Source organism: Mastomys coucha, chromosome X (assembly GCF_008632895.1).
Source record: "Mastomys coucha isolate ucsf_1 chromosome X, UCSF_Mcou_1, whole genome shotgun sequence".
In the NCBI taxonomy this organism is placed as follows: domain Eukaryota; kingdom Metazoa; phylum Chordata; class Mammalia; order Rodentia; family Muridae; genus Mastomys; species Mastomys coucha.
In genome coordinates, this window is record NC_045030.1 from 65657113 (window position 1) to 65666391 (window position 9279).

The 9279-nt window shown below is 38.2% G+C and overlaps 1 pseudogene; it reads left to right on the forward strand.

The window, feature by feature from the left end:
• The first annotated feature begins 3023 nt into the window (after positions 1–3023).
• LOC116091068 overlaps positions 3024–9279 on the forward strand; it is a 23739-nt pseudogene continuing 17483 nt past the window's right edge.

Sequence of the window (9279 nt, forward strand, 5' to 3'; positions counted from 1 at the left end):
CACCAAATCTTTTCTGTTTGGAAAACACTATGTTATTGGGTTGGGTACATTGAAAATGAAGGCATTTCCTTGAAGAAGGAATCATAGAGTATGGGAATAGCTATCATACATGGAACTTGGTTAAGTATATATCAAGCTAGGAAAAACAAGTGGAAAGAAAGAACAATTTAGGAGGTGGGGTTCCAGTTATCAGAAGTTATGTGCAACTATTCAGAGGTAGAATGGCAGAATTTGGAGGCTTTGGGAATAATTTAAATTAAGCTGCAGCTGTCATCAAATGTCAAACTTACTAGTATTGAAATTCCTAGCCTTTAGAGGCATTTTATCATTGAAGCAATCAGAAAATTAATCTCTATTCATAGAAGGTTATATTTAGGCAATAACATCAAAAATATTGGGGTTCTTTTACATGTGAGTTTGAAAATATAATACACCAACACAGGCTTCTTGCCCAACAGGAGAAGTATGGATCCGGTTAGAAGATCCAGAGTCAGTGTGGGTAAGCAGACACAACCTGAGAGGTGACAGAAATATCCATGGGAGAAAAATCCCTGAAATCCTTAAGGTCAAATGCAAAATCAATCCAGAGCTCAATTATGGCTACCACTTAGGCCCAAATCTAGAGTTTAGTACAGCCTGGAGTATGTTTCAGTGTTCAGCTTAAAGATGAAAAATTGAAGCATGAATGCATAGGGATGAAATTTTGAAGGAGACGTGTCTATGAATGACATTTCTACTACATCTACTATTTTTGATTAATTTATGTTTTATTTCTTCTTTATTTTTTTATTGGATATTTTCATTATTTACATTTCAAATGTCATCCCCTTTCCCAGTTTCTCTCCCCCCACCTGGAAATCCCCCATCACATCCTGCTTCTATGAGGATGTTCCTCAACCCACCCACCCACTCCCACCTTCCCACCTTCAATTCCCTTACAATGGGGCATTGAGCCTTCACAGGATGAAAGGCATCTCCTCCCATTGATGCATGCATGACAAGGCCATCCTGTGCTACATATACTGCTGGAGCCATGGGTCCCTCCATGTGTACTCTTTGGTTGGTGGTTTAGTCCCTGGGAGCTCTGGGGGATCGGATTGGTAGATATTGTTGTTCTTCCTATGGGGTTACAAACCCCTTCAGCTCCTCCAGTCTTTTCTCTAACTCCTCCATTGGGGACCCCATGCTCAGTCCAATGGTTGGCTGTGAGCATCTACATCAGTATTTGTCAGGCTCTGGCAGAGCCTGTCAGGAGACAGCTATATCAGGCTCCTGTCAGCACACACTTTCTGACATCCACAATAGTGTCTGGGTTTGGTGACTGTATATGGGATGGATTCCTAGGTGGGGTAGTCCCTGGATGGCCTTTCCTTAAGTCTCTACTCTGTTGGATACCAACCTCTACCCAGGTGTCTCTTTACAGAACCTGTTTGCTTCAAGACAGAGTGTTATGTTCTGTGAGAAAAAACATCTTGCCCTTTGAGGTTCAGCCCATTTGCAGGTGGCAATGAGTCAGCCCCATTTGGGGGTCACCAGCACAGTCTCATGACTGGGGTTATTTCCTCCTTGTACTTTTTTTTTATCCCCCTTGCTGCTCAGTATAAATTGAGCAGTGTCGAATAAAGCATTGGCATTCTTCCTTGATGAATGACCTGAGTTTGTGTCTTTTGTTAAATCTCTCAGGCCTAAGCCTGATTCTTGGTACCATGACTGCATGGGCACCGTCATTGCTCCACACTTACCGTGAGTATTTTGCTCTCCTTTCTAAGAAGGACTGAAGTATACAAATTTTGGTTTTCCTTTTTCTTGAGCTTCATGTGGGCTGTGACTTAGGTATTCTGAGCTTTTGGGCAAATATCCACTTATCAGTAAGTGCACACCATATATGTTCTTTTGTGACTTGGTTACCTCACTCAGGATGATATTTTCTAGTTCTATCCATTTGCCTACCAATTTCATGAATTCATTGTTTTTAATAGTTGAGTAAGTACTTCATTGTGTAAATGTACCACATTTTCTGTATCCATTCCTCTGTTGAAGGATATCTGAGTTCTTTTCAGCTTCTGGCTATTATAAATGAGGCTGCTATGAGCATATTAGAGCATGTGTCTTTGTTATATGTTGGAGAATGTTTGGGTATATGCCCAGGAGTGGTAGAGCCCATCCCAGTATTTACAAGATTCAAAGCAGGTGCAGGATTTGGTGAGAAAGTAATAATCTACAGGTTGGCCAGAAGTGGAGAGAAATTCTATTATATCACTCTCTGTAACTCTGAGATAAGGGACAGCTGCTATCTTGAGATATGACTCATCTTTGAAAACTGACCTACCCAGCAGCCCCCAGGAGTAGCAGCTACAGACAGAGACAGCTAGCAAGACTGCTTCTAATCTGCCATAGCCCTAGGCTGAGAGACAGCCCAGGGAGGCAGCTGTGGGAACAGACACTAGCAAGTCTGTAAAATGGCTCAGTAGACTCTGTCAAAGTGCAGTGTGATTAGGGAAAGGAGCCACATTCTTGGTTTTTAGAAGCAAGTCTCCACTGAGATTAATACTGAAGTTTAGTGGCATTGAGCCTGTGATCATCCTACTAGCCAGTCACTGCTATTGAGTCAGAAAACTCTGAAGCTTTTCAATCATATTCAACATACTCCTACAGTATCAGATCATGGAATTACAAAGATCTATTTTCCACCTATATAGATTTAATTGCCGTTGCTTCTTTTCAGTGTCCCAACACAATTCAGAGATAACCCCAAGGGAGTCTTACTAACTTAGCAATATTTTTATATTTTATTACTTTTAGTACCATTATTGAGAATAAGGAACAAATTTAATTTTATTCATACCTTTAATCATTATTCCATAAACTTCCCCCTTTTTTGTTTATTGTTCTTTTTATTTTATGTATCCTGTGTTTTTCCATGCACCAAAGAAACTCAACATAACCATAGTGCCGGGAGCTGATCCTGTGCCACAGAGCTTCATACCCAAATACTGCTGGGAGAGAGCTAACCTCCCAGGAGTATGGACAAACCTGGAGAGCAGGTAAGACCACCACTTCTGCTCAGAAGAACCCACCTAGAACCCTCAGGACACAAGAATCAAAGAGCAGCCTGGGACAGGATCCTTCCAGTTTCCAACTGCACCCTAAACTAACCATGTGCCACAGCTCTCCATACCCAAATACTGCCAGAAAAGAATGCCAACACTCCTGTGAGCACAGGTAAGATCACCACTTCTGTTCAAAATGCTGGCCCAAAAGGGACCCACCTAGAGCCATCAGGACACAGTAACCAAGGAACAGCTGGGGACAGGATCCTTTTGGTTTCCATCTGCACCCCTGAGCTGACCTTCTGCCACAGGTTGTTACTGTCCTGCAGTAACATTAAACAGTGGGTAACCTGGAAAAATGAAGTTAGAAAGGAGAGCAGCTGCTAGAGAGAGTTAGAGATAGGATAGAGTGGACACAGACATACCTACCCACATGGAAGGGTAAAAATTAGATGGGAGACATTACTGCTCAGCCATCTGGTTCTTTAATAATAATCCTTTGTTCTCCCAATAGATATATTACCTGGGCCAAAAACCCTTCCCCCAAAATACGTCAATGTAACAGTCCAATCAGTGACTTCCTTGTTACTCTGTGGGGGTTGAGCTTTTGAATGTAACTGGAACCAGGTATCGCTCAACAGGTGGGCAGCCGCAGCCCTGGGGCCCAAGTAGTTGCTGTTTTACTGTCCGGGCTGTGGGGAGGGAGTCCACCACAGGTCTCCATACCCAAATTCCTCCTGGTGAGAACTGATCTCCCAGGAGCACTGACACACAGGCTTGAAGGAGGGACAAGCCACAGTCAGAGACAGAAAGACTAGCTAACACCAAAGATAACCAGATGGCAAGGAAAAGAACATAAGCAACAGAAAGCAAGGCATCATCAGAACCCAGTTCTCCCACCAGAGCAAGCCCTAGATATCACAACACACCGGAAAAGCAAGACTCTGAATTAAAATCACACTTTATAATGATGATAGAGGACTTTAAGAAGGACATAAATAACTTCCTTAAAGAAATACATGAGAACATGGGTGAACGAGTAGAATCCCTTAAAAAGGAAACACAAAAATCCATTGAAGAATTACAGGAAAACACAACAAAACAGGTGAAGGAATTGAAAAAAAATCCAGAATTTATAACTGTAAATAGAAGCAATAAGGAAATCACAAAAGGAGACAACCCCAGAGAAAAAACCTAGGAAAGAGATCAGAAGTCATAGATGCAAGCATCACCAACAGAATACAAGAGATAGAAGAGAGAATCTCAGGTGCAGAAGATTCCTTAGAAAACACTGATACAACAATAAAAAAATATTCAAAATGCAGAAAGCTCCTAACCCAAAACATCCAGGAAATCCAGGACACAAAGAGAAAATCAAACCTAAGGATAATAAGTTTAGAAGAGAGTGAAGATTCCTAACTTAAAGGGCCAGTAAATATCTTCAACAAAATTATAGAAAAAAGCTTCCTTAACCTAAAGAAAAAGATGCCCATGAACATACGAGAAGTCTACAGAACTCCAAATAGAGGACCAGAAAAGAAACTCCTCCTGTCACATAATAGTTAAAACATGAAATGTACAAAACAAAGAAAGAATATTAAAAGTAGTAAGGGTAAAAAAGGTCAAGTAACATATAAAGGCAGACCTATCAGACTTCTCACCAGAGACCATGAAAGCTAGAAGATCCTGGACAGATGTCATACAGACCCTAAGAGAACACAAATACCAGCCCAGGCTACTATACCCAGCAAAACTCTCAATTACCATACATAGAGAAACCAAGATATTCCATGAGAAAACCAAATTTACACAATATCTTTCCACAAAGAAATCTAACACATGTTAAAAACAATAGGCAACACCTAAAACTCCCCCAAACCAAACCAAACAAAACAAAACAAAAAATAATAACAACTATTCACTTACTGAGTTCAGAGGTAAAATGTACTCTCCTGGATTCTTTGCATGAGCAGCAGTCAGGAAAGCTAACCTAGGATTTCATGAGAACAAGGTAGCTGGCTCAGCCCCTTGCCTGCAGCAACACTTGAGAGAACAGGGCATGCATTTCTCTTAGGCAGCAAAATAGAACTGGCTCTACTGTTATGGGTATGGGTAACCCTGGCATGAGGGCATGAAGGTGAGAGAGCTGGCTCTGCTCCTCATTTGCTGCAGCATTGAATAAGATAGCTGAGGCAGTTCTAGAGCGCTGGCCCTGGTGGTGTTGGTGCAAGGATAGCTGGCAGGACAACCAGCTCAGTTACCACCCAAGCCCAGTTCCAAGGCTTTTAGGTGGCCCATGCTGAAATATACCCTGTTGAGGAACTGCTGGAACACATGTAGGAACCAGTCCTACAGATCCAAAGCTGTAGGATCCCCATAGCACAGGACAACAACAGGATACGCAAGAGGACTCCCAATGATGATTCAGTATTGATACTATAGCAGAAGCCAGACCTTGAGCCAGACCAATGACTCATTGCAATGAACATCTGCAAGCAAAGAAGTATGGACAAAGGGTATACTAGGATACACTGTGACACATTACAGCTTCCACAACAAGATTTTTCATTATTTTTTCTCCTTTTAGTTTTGAAAAGGAATTTACAAGGGTGGAGGGCATGTACAAAGTGATGTGGTGATGAGTGGGAATGGTGTGCATGATGTGAAATTCAGAAAGAACCATAAATAGTTAAAAAAATTAAGAATGTAGATGAAGATTTCAATAGTTCACTAGTAAAACTGAGCACTAACTTCAAAAATATTGCAAATATAAATCCAATGCTGAACTTGAAGAGGAAAGTCAGCAGTGTAACAGAAAACATCAGCAAAATGGATGGGAAAATTAGTAATAGGGATGAAAAAGTAAATAATATGGAATGAAAATTCAACAATTGAATTGTGGTCTATATACTAGAGCTAATGACAAAATTAAGAAAATAATTTCATTGATAAAACAATAAAGTTATAATTAATTAATGCAATACTCAAGATGGAGTTTTATATAATATACTCATAAATTGTTAATAAAAACCTACAAGATTGTGTATTATATTTAATTTGGTAGTAAGAAGTCATAAATATTGAAGCATATGAGACAGAACAATCAACATTCTTTATATGGTAATTTATACTTGCAAATTGGTCTATAAATCCAATGTAATCTCTAGTAGTAGTTGGACTCTTAGAAACTGGAAAGGTAATCATAATACTTATTTTGAGATGGATTTGGCTTTGAATTAAAAAGATAATTTTGATACATAAGAAATGATAGATGTTCACTTAATTTTTAAACTAAAATCATCAATAATATAGGATAGATATAATTGTAACTAAAGAAATAACCCTTATTTTTGGTCAGTCACATTTTTAATAAGGATACCAAGTTCATTCTGTAGGGCTAAAAGCAATGGCTATAATTGTACCCATATTTTATAAAGTGTACAAAATTCAGTGAAAGTGGATCTAAGATCTACAAAAAAGAGCAAAGTTATAAATATTTTACAACAATATATGCGGGCTAGTAAGATAACTCTATAGATAAAGTGGTTGCTACACAAACATTAAGACCTGAGTTAGATCCACAGAACCCATATGCAGAAGTCAGATATGCTGATGTCACTTTGTAACATAGCTCTAGAGAAACAGGAAAAAGCAACTATTAGTGGCATATTAACCAGCCAGCTTAGATTACTGTTTGAATTCCAGGCCATTTAGACACATGGAACCCCTACCCAGGGTGAAATGGTTGTAAAGATGATTCCTCAGTAGGTAAGTACAGTGTTTTGGTAAAGGATCTGAGTTTAGAGGGCCTGAGCTAAGTTCCAAGAAGACAGATCAGTCAGCTCACAAACACTTAAAACTCAAGCACCAGGGTATCCAACACCCTCTTCTGGTCTCCATAGGTACCTGTATTCAAGTAAAAAATAACCCCTATATCTTCAATTTCTCCTTCTCAAGGATATCTGTGCATCTCCACTGGTGCCCTCCTTGTTAATTAGTCTCTCTGGGTCTGTAGACTTTAGTACAGTCCTCTATTTAAACAGCTAATATCCATCTATAAGGTTATCTTTCTGGGCCTGGGCTACCTAATTAAGGGTGCTTTTTTTCTACTTCCATCTGTTGGTCTGCAAATTTCATGATGTCCATTTTTTTTTCTAACAGCTGAGTAACACTCCATTGTATAAGCATACCATAGTTTTTTTATTTTCTGGTGAAGTGGTAGTAGATGGGGATTGGAATAGGAGGGATCAGGTGAGGGACGAAGAGACAATGAAGGAGAGACTGGACTAGGCAGAGGAGGCTGGACTAGGAGGGGCATTTTGGAGGAGATGTGGAAATCTAATGCCACGGAAACTTCCTGGAGCCTATAAGGGTGGCCCTAGTGAAGGTTCCTACTAAGGAAAGATACAGATGTTGTATTCGTCATCTTTGACAACCTGGCAAGGCTCCCAGTGGTGGGATGGGACAACCAACCAGACAAAAAGCTTTCCAAACATACCTGTCCTGTCCCCAATATATGCTGAGACAATGGCTGCTCAGAACTTGGAAGAGTAGCCAACGAGTGACTAGTCTAACCTGAGGCCCAAGCCATGGTAATACCTGGATGGCCAGAAACAAGAAGTTAGATGACTTAGAAACATAGAGTAGGACTCTAATACTCTGACAATACTGACAAACAAACAAAACAAACAAAATCAACCAACATGAACCAACCGACCACAGAAATGTGGCTACAATGTTGATTACATATTCATGATTACGAAAACTCAAACCAAACAAAATATCCATAAACTACAAAATAGACACACAAATATGGCTTAATTAGTCATAACAAGAAATGCTGTAACATGCTACTTCATGGATTAAACATGAACATAGTAAACTATATGATAGAAACCAGATATGAAGGACTCAGTGATTTTAGTTAAATATGTAGAAAAAGGGAATTTGATAGAGAAAATAGATTAGTATACATCAAAAAGATCAGTTGTATGTAGAAAAATAAGTTCTTGAGATGTAGCTCTCCTCAATTGATGGTTTCTGTTAGGATACAGATGGGGAAGATACAGTTTTCTTTTCTTTTTTTTTAAGTTTTATTGCATTATAATGAGAAAAGTTACATGATTTCAATTTATCTGAATTTGTTAACATTTAAGAAACATATTTTAAGTAAATAGAATTAAATCACATTCTTGTTTTCTTTTTGTACCCCAACTCCTCCCAGAGACCCCCTTCAATACCTACAATATCTTTTTTGTCATATTCTTTAAAATTTATAAAATATTATAACAATAAAAATTAGTATTATAAAAGTTGTTTCATATAAAACAACAATCAATTTAACAGTACTATGTGGATGCTTGTCCATAGCAATATTGAGAATACATGTTTTTCTCAATATAAGTTTTAAATAACTCTAAACATATTACCTGTATATTTCAAAATAATACATCACTACTATTATTTTCTTAATTGAACATAAATATATAAAGTGTTTTTATTTGTTTCTTTATTTTATATTTAGTAGAGCTTAAAATCTTGGCTCTTACTGTGGTAACTTGATGCAAGAGTTTCAAACGTCAAGCAAAGCATTCAGTCTTACTCTTTGTTGTTCTTTTACAAACCCACTCACAATTTAAAAGTCTACATTTCTTTTGGGTATATAAATACTTTTATAATATGTAAGCAGTTCTGAAAACCATAATATAGTATAAAAACATGAAATAAACAATACTACTAATAGAAAATCTGAGATAGGAGAAGCAAGATCTCAAGACCATTATGTTGTATACAGCAAGATATTGTCACGAACAAACAAGGTGAAAGTGTATATGGATTGTATAATATTGGGCCTATTTTTTCAATTACCAAATTAGAGAGACTATTGGATGGCAGTCAGTAAACTTCTAATTCCTCATATGTTTGGATTTCAATTGATTAGGATATAGTGGTAATATTAATTTTCATATTAAGGTGTTAAGAAAAAGTAATTGTTACTTCCTGTTGTTTTTGTTGTAAGAGGTGGAATTAGGTTTATGTGGATTTGTTGAAAGATTACTTTCTTGCTTCTTCTAGGGTATAGTTTTGCTCCTCATGTTGATATTTTCCATCTATTATCCTTTGTAGGGCTGGATTTCTAGAAAGATATTGTGTAAATTTGTTTTTGTCATGGAATATCTTGTCTTCTCCATCTATGGTAATTGAGAGTTTTGCTGGGTATAGTAGCCTG